At 52.4% G+C, this 15,000-nt stretch overlaps 1 protein-coding gene across 2 annotated transcripts in view; it reads right to left on the minus strand.

Moving 5' to 3' along the window:
• LOC113804138 (adenomatous polyposis coli protein) overlaps positions 1-15,000 on the minus strand; it is a 360,688-nt gene that overhangs the window by 325,339 nt on the left and 20,349 nt on the right. For both annotated transcript variants that reach the window (XM_070138164.1, XM_070138166.1), the window contains exon 2: positions 9,773-9,830. The gene's annotated coding sequence lies outside the window, so the exon portion shown is untranslated. The remainder of the gene's footprint in view (positions 1-9,772; positions 9,831-15,000) is intronic.

Here is a 15,000-nt window from a genome sequence, read left to right on the forward strand (position 1 = left end):
TTTCCATTTCTTTGTTCTCATTTTCCACTTCTTTTTCATCACTCTCTTTCTTTATTCTTATTTTCATTTCACTCATCTATTTATCACTTTATTTTAAATTTTCCTTTCTCATTTTATTAAAAAATTTATTCTTTTTTTTATTCATGTTTTATTCTTTCCCTCACTTTTCTTCTTTTTTTTATTGATTTTTCCTTTAAATTATCAAATTTTTTTTTCATTTTTTTATTTTCAAATTTTTTTCCCTTCTTTTTATTTCCATCATTTTTTTTTTTGTTATCCCTTATCCCCATTTCCCCCCTCTTCCCCCCTCCTCCTCTTTTCCTTTCTTCCCTCCTCTCTAACCTTATTCTTTCTCCTCCTCCTCCTCTTCCTCTTCTTTTCTCCCATTCACCGGCCCTTCGCCAAGCCCAAAAAGAAAACCCCTTTTGCCCTTTTAGTTTGACTGATTAAGGGAATATAAAAACCTTGAGAAAAGGAGAGGGGGGGGGGGGGGAGGGGTTGGGAGGGGGAGGGGGAGGAAGGGGGGAGGGGGGAGGGGGGGAGAGGGGGGAGGGGTGGGGAGGACCAATGGGGGGAAAGGGGGGAAGGGAGGGGAGAGGGGGGGGGGAGGGGGGGGGGTGAAGGAAGGGGAGGGAAGGGAGGAAGGGAGGAGGTGGAGAGGCGGGGGGGAGGGGGTTTTAAAAAAAGGGGGGGGAATGGGAGAAGGGGGGGAGGGGAAGGGGGGAAAAGACGGGGGGAAGGGGAGAAGGAAAGGAAAAGGAAAGGGGAGGGAGGGAGGGGGGGGAAGGGGGAGGCTGGGGGGAAAGGGGGGAGTGAGAAGGACAAGGGGAGGCTGGAAGGGAGGAGGGGGGGGGGGAATGGGAAAAAAGGGAGGGAATTGAGGAAGGAAGAAGGGACGAAAAAGAGGGGAGGAGAAGGATAAAAAAAAAAAAAAAAAAAAAACAGAAAAAAAGTTTAAAAAAAAAAAAAAAAGGAAGAGAGAAGAAGAAGAGAGAGAGAGAAGAGAGAGAGAGAAGAGAGAGAGAGAAAGAGAGAGAGAGAAAGAGAGAGAGAGAAAAAGAAGAGAAAGAGAAAGAGAAGAGAAAAGAGAAGAGAGAAAGAGAGAAAGAGAGAAAGAGAGAAGAGAAGAGAAGAAAAGAGAAAGAGAGAGAGAGAGAGAGAGAGAAGGAGAGAAAGAAGGAGAGAAGAAGAGAAGAAGAGAAAAGAGAAGAAAGAAGAAGGAAAGAGAAAGGAAGAAAAGGAAAAAGAAGAAAAGGGGGGAAAGGAGAGAGAGAAAGAAAGGAAGAAAGAGGAGAGAGAAAGAGGAGGGGGGAAAAAGGGAGAAAAGAGAAGGGAAAAAGGAAGGGAGGAGGAGAAGGAGGAAGAGGGAAGGGAGAAGAAGGAAGGAGGAAGAAGGAGAAGAGAGAAAAGAAGAGAGAGAAAAGAGGAGAAAGAGGGGAAAGAGAAAAGGGAAAAGAGAAAGGAAAAAAAAAAAGAAAAAAAGAAGAAGGAAGAAAAGGGAAGAAAAAAAAACAGAAGAAAGAAAAAGGCAAATAATACAAAAAAGAAAGGAAAACATACAAAGATAAAAAAAACATAATGAGGGAAAAAAAAAAAAACAAAACAAAAATTTTTTTTTTAATCCAAAAAGGGGGGAGAGAGCGACGGAGAGAGAGAGCGAAGGAGGGGGAGAACGGGTGGAGGGGGGAGCGACGAAGGGGGGGAAAGGAGGGAGAGAGCAAAAGGGGGGGAGGACGAAGGGGGGGACCGAGAAAGAGAGAGCGACGAAGGGAGAGCGAGGGGGAAGAGAGGATGAAGGGAGAGAGCGACGAAGGCGGGAAAAGGGGCAGGGGAGCCAGCGAGGGCGTGGCGGGGGCGCGGGAGAGGCAGGTGGGTTTTGTATCAGGTTTTTACTTTAAGTCGCACGAGGCTTCCCTTCAAGATTCCGCGCTGTTGGGGGTTTCTGTTGCTGTTGTTGTAGTTTTTACGGTGAACGTTTGGCGGCGACGACCTCGCTTCCATTCTGCATTTCTCAATTTTTATATCGGGTATAATTCAAGGCCCCCGTCCCCCGTTCTTACCACGCATCAAGGGGGAAAAACGAAGGCGCGCACCCATTTCTTCCGCCACTGAACGGACCGGCGAGACGTCCTCCCCGGGAGGAGAGACGCGGCGGGGCAGGGGGACAGGCCACGACCCCGCCGTCGGTTTGAGCCACCGCCCGGCCCCTCCCACCGCCCCCCCCGTCCCGAGCCGCCGCCGCATTTCCCACGCCACAAAGGACGACAAACGTGCACGGCACACAAACAAACACGTACACAAGCCCGGGAGACACGTCCCGCACGCCGCGAAAACGCACGCGCGCACACACACACCACGCACCCCCGCCACACACACACACACACACACACCACACACACAAACAAACCACCACGCACGCAAGCGGGACGGACGCACGCACGCACGCACGACGCACGCCGACTTGCGGCCGCCTCCCCCTAAACGAAACCTCCCGCCGGGGCCGGCCCCCGGCGCCTTCACACGGGTTGGGGCAGGCGGGGTTGAGGCGGGCACGCCCCCCAACCCCCACCCTTTTAAATGCCCCCCCCTCGCCCTTTTCTTGTTTTTCGCCCCCGCACGTTGTTTACACCTCCACTTACGCCCCCATTCCCGTCCCCATTTTTCCCTCCCCACCCCCGCCCCCCCCCTATTACAACGCCAAACCTGCATTACATTCTAACTGCCCCCACCAAAAGTCACCTCCCCGTTTTCCCCCAAATTTCAAAATTTTTCCCAAAAGTCTAAAATAAAAAACCCTTTTTTTGTCCAAAAGCGTACATTCGCACTCAGACCAGCAGGGAAAGAAAGTTAAAGTGGGCCCCCATAAACCCCCCCCCCCACCCGCCCCAGCGACACCCCCACCACAATCACCACCGGGCCAACAGGGAAAAACCAACACGAGACGATTCCCCCCGAAGCCGTAGAAAGCCCGTCTCCGCCTCCGGTCCTCGGGCCGGCGGGGCACACCATCACAAACGCGGCTTCCCACTGAAACAGGGAGCTTCCCCCTTTAAACAGGAGTCAAAAAATCTTTCCCCCTTGAAACAGGGGCAAAAAAACCTAAAGAAAAAAAAAAAAAATCACCCCTTCCCGGGTTCCCAAAGGTCCCGTCCCGAGGCCCCTGGCAGCATGAGGTGGCACTCCCGCCCCCCCCAGACCGCCTACACTTGACACAAACCCCCAGGAGCCAACCTCTTCCACCCGGGGGGAGAGCCAGAGGGGGAACCCCAGGAAAAAAAAATGTTTGGGCAATAGGAGGGGGTTTGTCGGCCGGGGGCACCACCCGCCATTTGCAGCCCCCCCCGCGTCACGGGGAGGAAGGAAGAGGAGGGGGGGAAAGGGGGGAGGGGGGAGGGGGAGGAGGAGGAGGGAGGAGGAGGAGGGGGGGTGGGGGAGGAGGGGGGGGGAGGGGGGGGGGGGGGGGAGGGGGGAGGGGGAGGGGGAGGGGGGGGGAGGGGAGGGGAGGAGGAGGAGGAGGGAGGGGTGGAGGAGGAGGAAGAGGAGGAGGAGGAGGAGGAGGAGGAGAAAGAGGAGGAGGAGGAGGATAGGGGGAAGGGGAGAGGGTAGGGGGATCAGGTAAAATTTGAGCCCGGGAGCCCTGCGCCCGGGAATCGCCACCGCGGGGAGGGGAACGCCGCCGACCACCCTCGGCTCCCGGGGTCTTTCAATGTCGATTTATTTTAACCAGGACGAAGCCGTTTTCGACGAGGCACCGCGGACGCTGCTTTTTAAAACCATTTTAAAACCATCAACGTCAATTAAATACCAGTCGAAATTTATATATATATATATTATATATATAATAAAAATAATATATAAAAATATAATATATATATAATTTTTTTCCCTTTTAACCCGAAATCCGTCTGGTTTCAACAAAATGAATGAAAAAAAAAAAAAAAAAATCCCACCACGAGATAAAAGCCCCACCGACGGCTTCCTATTTTGCAAATTTTGAAAACCCCCCGACTAAAAGTGAAAATAGGAAAAAAAAGAAAAGAAAAAAATAATAAAAAAAAAAAACGAACGAACCCCAAAAAAGTGGGAAAAAATAAGAGAAAAGAAAAAAATAATAAAAAAAAATTGAAGCCCCCAAAAAACCTCACCTTCGCTTTTCGATACGCCGGAAGGGAAAAACAAGCCGAAGGAAGACAATCTCCCGGCCCCAAAGGGAAAAACCCCCAAAACAAAAAAAATTTAGGGGTAGCGAACATTACTGTCAGCGCCCGCCCGGCCGAGGTGCCAAGGGGAGGCGCAGACGAGGAATCGCCCGCACCGGGGAACACATTTCGAGTCAGCAGGGGCCCATGCCCCTGGCCGGGGGAAAAGTGCTGCCGGAGGGGGGGGGAGGGAAGGGGGGAGGGGGAGAGGAGGGGGGGAAAGGGGGGGAGAGAGAGAGGTGGGGAGAGGGAGAGGGAGGGAGGGGGAGGGAGGGAGGAGGGGGGGAGGGAGGGAGGGAGGGAGGGAGGGAGGGGGAGGAGGGAGGGAGGGAGAGAGAGAGGGAGGAAGAGGGAGGGAGAGAGAGAGAGAGAGAGATAGAGAGAGAGAGAGAGAGAGAGAGAGAGAGAGAGAGAGAGAGAGAGGAGGAGAGAGAGAGAGAGAGAAGAGAGAAAGAGAGAAAGAAGAAAGAAAGAAAGAAAGAAAGAAAGAAGAGAGAGAGAAGGATTTTGGTTTTTCTATTTTTTTCTATTTTATACAGGTCAGGGTTGCTTTCAGTTTTTTTTTTTTTTTTTTTTCTAATAAGAGACAAATGGGGAGAAAGGGGGTTTGAAAAAATGGATAGAAGTAGTTTAGATGGATGGGTGAGGGAGAGAGGGGGGGAGGGGGGAGAGGGAGGGAGGGGGGGAGAAGGGGGGAGAAAAGGGAGGGGGGGGGAAGGGAGAGGGGGAGAGAAAAGGGGAGGGGGGGGGGGAAAAGGGAAAGGGAGGGGGAGGGAAAGGGAGAGGGAGGGGGGAGGGAAAGGGAGAGGAGAGGAGAGAGAGAGAGAGAGAGAGAGAGAGAGAGAGAGAGAGAGAGAGAGAGAGAGAGAGAGAGAGAGAGAGAGAGAGAGAGAGAGAGAGAGAGAGAGAAGGAGGAGAGCGAGAGGAGAGCGAGAGGAGGAGAGGAGAGGAGGAAGGAAGAGGGAGAGCGGGAAAAGGAGAGCGAAACAAAAAAAAAAAAAAAAAAAGCGGAAAAAAAAAGGAAAAAAAAAAAAAAAAAAAAAAAAGAAAAAACGAAACGGAAAAAAAAAAGGAGCGAGAAAAAAAAAAAAAGAAAAGAAAAAAAAGAGAAAAAGAGAGAGAGAGGAGAAAAATCCGCCGTGAAGGGCCCGCAGGGTTTTAAAAGGAATAATGAGGTCCCCTTGTTCGCAATCTCGTTATCTTTCTCTTCACTGTTTTTCCCCTTTTTTCCCCTGTGTTCCAAGCCCGGTTGCCATGCGTCCGCTTTCTGCCCCACTCTTTTTCTCCCTCTTTATCTCTTTCCTCTTTCTTGTATCACTTTTTATTCTTTTTTTCTTTTGATGCACTTATTTTCCTCGGGATTTTCTTTCCTCGGCAATTTCTTCATTTTGTCTGTCTGTCTGCCTGCCTGTCTGTCTGCCTGTCTACATGTCTGTCTGTGTCTGCCTGTCTGCCTGTTTGTCTGCCTGCCTGTCTACATGTCCGTCTGTCTATCTGTCTGTGTCTGCCTGCCTGTCATCCTGTCTACATGTCTGACTATCTACCTGTCTGTCTGTCTGTCTGTCCGTTTTTTTGTCCCCGTCCCTGTCCCTAACCCCGCCCTTACCCCCCCCCCCCCTCTATCTTCCCTTCAATTCCCTTCCATCTTCCCCTTCACCCCCCCCCGCCCCTCCCCCCTTGAGCATTTACAAGCAATTTCCTTTTTCAACATGTGGGGGAAAAGGGCCCCCATGAAAGGTAAACAGGAAAGGGCCCTTTTTCTTGTTTAAAAAAATAACAAGATTCCCGTGATCGGTAACTATAAACTTCAAATATTAACATATAATTCATGACATGGGCGATGAACTTATATCATACATACACAGATATAAATACATGCGCAAATACACACAGGCCTACATGCAAAATAAACATAAAACATACATATAAACATATACATACACTCACACAAAACACACACACACCCCCGCACACACACACACACACACACACACACACACACACACACACACACACACACACACACACACACACACACACACACACACACACACACACACACACACCACCCCACACACACAGACACAAGCACACACAAAAAACACACACACACACACACACACACACACACACAACACATATATAAAAATTAATATAAATAATATATATAAAATATATAAAAATATATATATATATATATATATATATATAAAAATATATATATATATATATATATATAAAAAAATACATATACACTACATATACAACACATATACCGGGGGCGGGGGCGGGGGGGGCGGGGGTATAGTGCGAGTGAACCCCAAACCCCCACAAGCGCGTCCACATATAAATAACCAATTACACGAACGAACAAAGGCGGCACAACGGACTCCCTCTCATTCGGCAACGCAACACCACGCAGGAGCCACGCAAAAGTTTAATTAGTCGGTAATTTAAACCGCGTCGTTCTGATAATCCGACGCGAGAATCATAATCACACTTTCAGCTTTAGGCCAAAAGGGGGAGGGGGGGGCGGGGGGAAGGAAAGGGGGGGAGGGGGGGGGGGGAAGGGGAAGGGGGGAAAGGGGGGGGCGAGGGAGGGGGAAGGGGGGGGAAGGGGGGGAGGGGATGGGGGGAAGGGGGGGAAGGGGGGTTGAAGGGAAAACTACAGGGGGGGGGGGGGAGGGGGGAAAGAAGGGGGGGGGGAGGGGGGAAGGGGAAAAAGGGGAGGGGAACTTGAAGAAGGGGGGGAAGTGATGGGGGGGGGGAAAGGGGTGAAGAAGGGCCGGGAAATGGGGGAAGGGAGAAAAGGGAGAGGGGGGGGAGAAAAAATGGGGGGGAAAGGGAAAAAGGGGAAAGGGCCGAAGAGGGGGGAAAAAAAAGAAGGAAAAAAAGGGGGAAAAGGGAAAAATGGGGGGTGGGGGGGGGTTTTGGGGGGAGGGGAAAATGAAAAAAAAAGGAAAAGGGAAAGGAAAAGCAGAGGGGGAAAGGGAAAGGGGGAAAAATGAGGAAAAAAGGGGGTTAAAAAAGAGGGGGGAAAAGGGGGGAAAAAGGGGAATGGGGGGGGGAAAAGGGAAGGGTGGGGGGGGAAAAAGGGGGGAAGAAGAAAGGGAAAGGTTTTAAAAAGGGGGGGGGGGAAGAAGGGGGGGAAAGAAAGGGAAGGGGGGGGGAGAAGAAAAAAAGAGGGTGAAAAAAGGGAAGGAGGGGGCAAAAAAGCAAGGGGAAAGGGGGGGAAAGGTAAAGGGGGGAAAGGGGAAAAAGGGGGGGGGGAAAGGAAGGGGAAAAAAGGGGGGGGGGAAAGGAGAAAAAGAAGGGGGAAGGGAAAGAAAAAGGGGGGGGGAAAAAAAGGGGGGGTAAAAAGGAAGGGGGGGGGGGGGAAAGGGGGAAAATAAAAGGGAAGGGTGGAAGGGGAGAGGGGGGGGGGAAGGAGGAAGGGGGGAAAAGGGGAGAAAGGGGGAAGGAAAGGGAAGGGGGGGTGGAAAAGGAAAAAAAGGGGGGGGGGGAAAAGGGAAAAAGGGAGAGGGGGGGGAAAGAAAAAGGGGGGAGGGGGGGGAAAAAGGGGGGGGAGGCAAAAAAAGGAAGGGGTATGGGGAAGAAAGAGGGAAAAGGGGGGAAGGGAAAGGGAAGAAGGAGAGGTGGGGGGAGGGGGGGAGGAAAAGGGGAGGGGCCGAGCCCCTCAGACAGCGACCCCTTTTGGGGCCTGACGCGATGACACGGGGGTTCAGGCCCCCCGACGCCGCCTTTCCGGCTAATCCTTTGCTGACACTGGGATGGGGGCGCCCAACCCTTTTCACCCGGGGCCCCTGCCTGCTGCCTGCCTGCGTCTGTCTGTCTGTCTGTCTGCCTGCCTCCGTCTGCCAGTCTATTTGTCTGTCTGTCTGTCTGTCTGTTTGTCTGTCTTCTTGTCTTCTGCTGTCTTTTTTCTTCTTTCTCTCTCCCTTTCTCTGTCTCACTCAACTTTCCTTCCCCTTCCCTCCCTTTCCCCTTCCTTCCCCCCTTTTTCCCTCCTCTCCTTCCCTTCTCCTTTCCCTTCCTCTCCTCCTCCTCCCCCCCCCCCCTCCTCCTCCTCCTCCTCCCCCCCCCCCCCTCCCCTCCTCCTCCTCCCCCCCCTCCCCCCCCTCCCCCCCCTCCTCCCTCACCACACGACTCGAACCTCCTCCTCGAAGGCCCTCATCATGTTTATCTGCCTCGGATCACCAACATATACAAAACCGGCCCCTCTCGCCTTCCCTCGCCGGCGCTCCCCCTTCTTGTCATCACACTCATCACACTTTCTAGATATTACACTCATCACTTTTTAGTCATCAATTTTTTCAAAAACTTTAAAATATACACTCATCCATTCGACATCACCCTTTTTTATCACACACTATCCACTTTTGACTCATCACACTCATAATACTTTTTTATAAATTTTTTTGATTCATACATATCAAATTCCCCTCATTTCCCCCCCCCGAACCATCACTCATTCGACTCATCACATTCATCACACTCATCACACCCCTCGCACCTTCGACTCACCACACTCGTCGCCGGCCACCCCCCGGGTTACCCCTCCCGCGCAGACCCCCCCCCCCTTTTCTTTCCCCCCCGGCCCATCCCGGCGACCTTTCATCACCATTCACCACCAACGCCATCTCTCAACCCCCTCACCCCCCCCCCCCCCTCACCAAACGTTCCCTTTACCCCCCTTTTCCCAGGTCTCCTCTCTCGTCACCACAGAGCCTCACCATTCTTGTCCACTCATCACCATTAATACTTACGTCTTCGCTGCCGGTCACTATCTTCCTCTTTCGCCATCATCGTCTATCTATTTCTTTCTAACCTTCGCCATCGCTGTCTCCTGCCTACTTGTTTCACCATACTCAACTACCTCACCATCACCATATATCTCACTATCCTCATTCCAATCCGACCTATTTCACCATCCTTATCTTTCAGCTCCTTCCAATGCATCTCACCATCATCATCATCACCATCGTAATCATCGTCATCACCATCATCTCCCGTTTCACTATCCTCATCCTCTCCATCCTACCTACTTCCCCCTCCTCACCAGTCTCCTGTCCCTTTTGCCTCCCCCCTCCCCCTTCCCCCCCCCCCTACCCCCCCCAAAACTTCCCCTTTCCCCCCCTCCACCCCCCCACCATCACCCCCCCTCCCCCCCCATCCCCCCAAACCCCCACCCCACCCCCCCCCCCCCCACCTCACCCCCCCTCCTACCCCCCCTCACCATCACTTCCCCCCCCCCCACCCCCTACCCCCCCCTCACCCCCTTCCCCCTCCTCCCCCCCCCCCTCTACCCCCTCACCATCACTTCCCGCCCCCCCCCCTCCACCCCCCCCCCACCCCCCCCCCCTCACCCCCCCCCCCCCCGCCCCCCCATCCACCCTCACCATCACTTCCCCCCCCCCCATCCTACCCCCCTTCCCCCAAATCCCTTCCCCCCCACCATCCTTTCCCCTTTTCCCCCCCATCCTCATCATTCTCCCCCCCTCCCTCACTCCCCACCACCACCCCCCACTTCCCATCCGACTCGTCCCCACACCATCACCGCCCGACTGACTCACCTTCACGTTCAAGCTTGGTGCTCTTGCAGGTCAACGGCAGCCGAGGTCACCATCATAACTGGAAATAAAGAGGGGAAAACGTGAGGAATTAATAATAAAAAGGGCGTCATCTCACAGCGGGAGGGGGGAGGGGAGGACAGGCGCCGAGGATGGGGGGGGGGGCTAAAGGAGGTGGTGGTGATGAGTGACAATAATGGTGGTGATGATGATGATAGTGATGATGAAGATGATAATGATAATGATGATGATGATGATGATGATGATGATAATGACGATGATGAAAATAAAACAATCATGATGAAAAAAACAATCATTATAACCATCAAAACCAATAATTCCAGATAGCCGCCCCAAATAAGGAGAAAAGAAGCCAAAGAAACCCCAGCAACCCCAGCACAAACCCAGCGCCACCCCCGGTCCCCGCCACAGGACCAAAGAGAGCCGCCCGGGTGCCCTCCCCCCTCCCCTCCTCCCCCCTCTCCCCCTTCCCGATCCGAGAGCCTTACAAGGATGTCCCAAATGGGGGTGACGCAGCGACTCCCCCACCCCCACCTCCACCCCTCCCTTCCCCTTTCCTTCGCTTAACACGGATGCCCTAATGGGGGGTGATAAAGTCCCTCCCCTCCCTCTCGCTCCCTCTCCCCCTCCGCCCTCCCCTTTCGCTTTACACCGATGCCCTAATGGGGGCGACGGAGCCAGCGCCTCCTTCTCCTCCTCCGCCTCCAGCGCCTCCTCCGCCCCACCCACGCCTCGCCTTGGGCCGACCCCTGTCCACTCTGGTCGCCGGCCGGGTGCGGTATGAGTGCGGGAGGAGGGGGGAAGGGGGGAAGGGGAGAGGAGGCGGAGGCCCCGGGAGGGTGGGAGAAGACGGGCCGAGAGGAAGGAGGGAAGGGAGAGGTGTGAAGGGGAAGAGGAAGAGATAAGAGAATGGGAATGGGAAAGGGAGAAGGAAAAGGAAGGGAAGAAGAAAGGTAAGAAAGAAAAAGGGAAAAGGAAAAGGAAGAGGGAGAGAGAAATGGAAAGGGAAAGAGAAAGAAAGGGGAGGGAGGGAGGGAAAGAAGAAGAGAAACTTTTTTGACTTTGAGCAAGTTTTACTGAGACAAAAGATTACATCTCAAAAGGATGTGGTAGGGGGGGGAGAGAGAGAGAGAGAGAGAGAGAGAGAGAGAGAGAGAGAGAGAGAGAGAGGAGAGAGAGAGAGAGAGAGAGAGAGAGAGAGAGAGAGAGAGAGAGAGACAGACAGACAGACAGAGAAAGAAAGAAACGCAGGCAGACCACACACACTACACGCACAGATAAGCAAGCGCACATCCAACTGTCCAAAAGATTCACCCACTTTTAACCCTGCCCCAACATCCTCCCCCCCACCCCCCTTGCATCCTCCCCGGTGCCGCCTGCGAGGAATTCCTGGTATCCTATCTCCTCGATCGGACGTGGGGCGGCCTCCCTCGCTCTGTTTACGCTGCGACTCGAGGGCGTGGCGCGGCCATTCGTCGCGGAGGCCCTTCGTGGAGGCGATGCTCGGTCCCTTTAATACCGTCCGCGCCATAAATCCTCGCAAGAGAAGATAGAGAGAGAAAGAGAGAGACAAGAGAAGAGAAGAGAGAGAGACAAGATTATGAGAGAGACAAGAGAAGAGAGAGAAGAGTAAGAGAGAGACAAGAGAAGAGAGAGAGAGAGACCAAAGAAGAGAGAGAGAGAGACAAGAGAAGAGAGAGTGTGACTAGAGTATGAGAGACAAGAGAAGAGAGAGAGAGACAGAGAGACAAGAGTAAGAGAGAGACAAAAGACGAGAGATAAAGAGAGAGACAAGAGTAAGAGAGAAACGCTTTTACGATTACAGGAGGGGTTCTGATATATGCTAAAATAATGATAGCAATGATGAGCAAATACATATAATACTTTACATGACGATAGAATTTTCAGAGTAGAGGAGCAGCACAGGTTACCTTTCCCCAGGCTACATCTTTATGAGAATGTCTTCACACTTGGGTCATACTGAGCACCACAGACCGCACACGTGTTACGAGGTATACGCGAATCTGTGTGCGTAAATGCCTACACATGGGGCCGGGCATACACGCGTCCACCATGCCTTTACGCCCTACATGAATAGCGCAGCGCCCGGGGGGGTCCACACCATCCACCACAACCTCCACCCCTCTGTTAAGCTACCGACGCCCCGATCTTCCGTGTCCCAGCGAGAGGACGCTTCGAGACGCACAGGCACCGTCGACGAAGCCCTTGAACCCTCCGATGGGACCCCCTTCCCCCCACGACCCCCTCGTGACCCCCCCTCCCCCCGGGACCATGGCACAATGGGCGTGCGGACTCGAGGCGCGGGAGGAGGGACCTATCGAGACCCGCGGGGGGGGGGGGGGGGGTCTCGCTCTCGCCGAGGGAATCATCCTGACGGGATTCTAGGCCTCGTGACTGAAGCTGTTTCCTGATTACGCTTCGCGAGGCTTCGAAAAGGGTTCGATGACGTTTCCCGTACGAATTCTTTCACTAACGAGAGCACTGAAATAACCTTCGCTCTGCAGAAGAAAAGCAACGAATCAGAAAGTACGAATTCTTTCAATAACGGGAGTATTGGAATATACTGAAATGATCTTCGCTCTGCAGAGGAAAAGCAACGAATCAGAAAGTACGATTCTTTCAATAACGGGAGCACTGAAACATACTGAAATGGCCTTCGCTCTGCAGAAGAAAAGCAACGAATCAAGAAAAGTGTTGAATTCCCCGCTTGCTCATCCAACAACACCGCCACAGCTGACACCACATAAAAACAAACTTCGTAACTTCTCGTCGGGCCGGTCGTGACGCTTCCTGGAGGCCGCGAAGTTTCCTTCTAGGGGCTTCTCAGTGCCGCGGCGACTTCTTCAGGCCTAGGCAGAGAGAGACCTGTTGTGCTCATCTAGACGTCCCACTTTTAAAGCCAAAATTTCTTTTACATTTTGTCACAATACAAAAATACAGTTTCCAGACTTCTAGAGTTGCCGTACGTATGCACACACATACATGCATGCAAAATTACAAACATATATGTACACATATCTATCTATCCACATATGCATACATACGTACATACATACATATGCATACAAATACCAAATATGTATACAAATATGTATACAAGTACCAAAACATAAACATGCATACATATGTATGTATGTATGTGTGTGTGTGTGTGTGTGTGTGTGTGTGTGTGTGTGTGTGTGTGTGTGTGTGTGTGTGTGTGTGTGTGTGTGTGTGTGTGTGTGTGTGTGTGTGTGTGTGTGTGTGTTTGTATATATATATATATATATATATATATATATATATATATATATATATATATATATATATATATATGTGTGTGTGTGTGTGTGTGTGTGTGTGTGTGTGTGTGTGTGTGTGTGTGTGTGTGTGTGTGCGTGTGCGTCGCGTGTGCGTGTACGTGTGCGTGTATGTGCGTGTGCGTGTGCGTGTGCGTGCGTGTGCGCGCGTGTGTGTATAACTGTAAAGGTAATTTGATATATGCTGGGGTTCTGCCTTAACAGACCACCCAGTGCACAGTACTCTACATTTTCTCGCGCCCATTTCGTCTCGAACAGGAGTCCCAACAGGAGCTGACCATGAACTAACCAAGTCCCTCCACTCATCCCACGGACATCCCAAACGCGCCAACGATACATCCACCACACTAACAGCCTCCGACCCCAGAAACGAGAGAAAAAGAAAGCCACAGCATGCCACAGTAAGCCACAGCAAGCCACAGCAAGCCACAGCAACCCGGGATCAACGGCGATCCCTGCCATCTCCGTGAGCCGCCAGTGGCGTCAGCAGAAACCTGGAGCAGCGAGCCAGAGGAGACCAGCCCTAATTGCCCTCCGCGACGGCCCCTGGAAGCCCCGGCACCGGTTTCTCGGGCTCGCGGGGCTGGCGATTGGCGGTGGATTTGGGGCAGAGGGAGGTAGCATACACAGTGTATGGGGTCGTACGGGTGTGCTGGATACGGCAACCGGGCAGATAGACAGGCAGGCAGACAAACTGATGATATATTGACTGAATGAATTGACTGACTGAATGAATACCAGACTGATAAACAGTGTCTCTCTCTCTCTCTCTCTCTCTCTCTCTCTCTCTCTCTCTCTCTCTCTCTCTCTCTCTCTCTCTCTCTCTCTCTCTCTCTCTCTCTCTCTCTCTCTCTCTCTCTCTCTCTCTCTCTCTCTCTCTCTTTACACACACACACACACACACACACACACATACACATACGCACACGCACACGCACACGCACACGCACACGCACACGCACACGCACACACACACACACACACACACACACACACACACACACACACACACACACACAAAACCCTCACCCGCCCCTCCCAACCCCTCCCGCCCTCGCCCAGATCTCCTACGGCCGCCCATGCCCCTGCAGCGCCCGGGAGCCCACGAGCGCCCTGCCCCGTGAGTCATGGGCGGGCGCGACGGGGGGAGGGAGGGAGGGAGGGAGGGGGGGAGGGGGGTGTCGTAACGAGGAGGCGGCGGTAAATCTCTCGGACACAAAGGGGCTCATCACTCTCCGATAAGGGGGCGAGACCCGGGCCCGGGGGCGGCGCGCGGGCTGGGGAGGGGAGGGGAGGGGAGAAGGTGGGGAGAGGGGAGGGAAGGGGAAGGGAAGGGAAGAAGGAGGGGAGGGGAGAGTATGATCAAATTTGGTAGGACAGGACGGGGCAAGGATAAGTAGGGTAAGGTAAGGTAAAGTAAGGTAGGGTTGGGTTGGGTTGGGTAGGATGAGGAAGGGTAGAGAAGAGAAGGGTAGGGAAAGAGGAAAGGGAAAAGGGGAGAGGAAGGGAAAGAAAACGTGAGATGAGGTAGGGTAGAAAAGGGAAAGGAAGGAAAAGGTAAGGTAGGGCAGGCTACGGTAGTGTAAGGTAGGACAGGGTAGCGACGAGACGCGACGAAGCAAGGAAACAAACAAACAAAACACAAAGAACAAATACAATAACTAACAAAAAAACTATGAAAACAAAAACAAAAACAAAAAACTAAGAAACCGCGAGAGAAGCAAACCCCGGAGAGGAACCAGGACATGAAGGTAAAAGGGAAAAAAAAAAGCAAACAAGAAAGAAGAGAGAGACAAAACAAACAAGGAAGAAGGGAAAAGACAAAAACACAAAATTAAACCTACCGAACCACAAATCAGAGAATGGAAAAAAAATAAATCCTTGATAAAA

The sequence above is a fragment of the Penaeus vannamei genome, chromosome 24 (genome assembly GCF_042767895.1).
Source record: "Penaeus vannamei isolate JL-2024 chromosome 24, ASM4276789v1, whole genome shotgun sequence".
Classification (NCBI taxonomy): domain Eukaryota; kingdom Metazoa; phylum Arthropoda; class Malacostraca; order Decapoda; family Penaeidae; genus Penaeus; species Penaeus vannamei.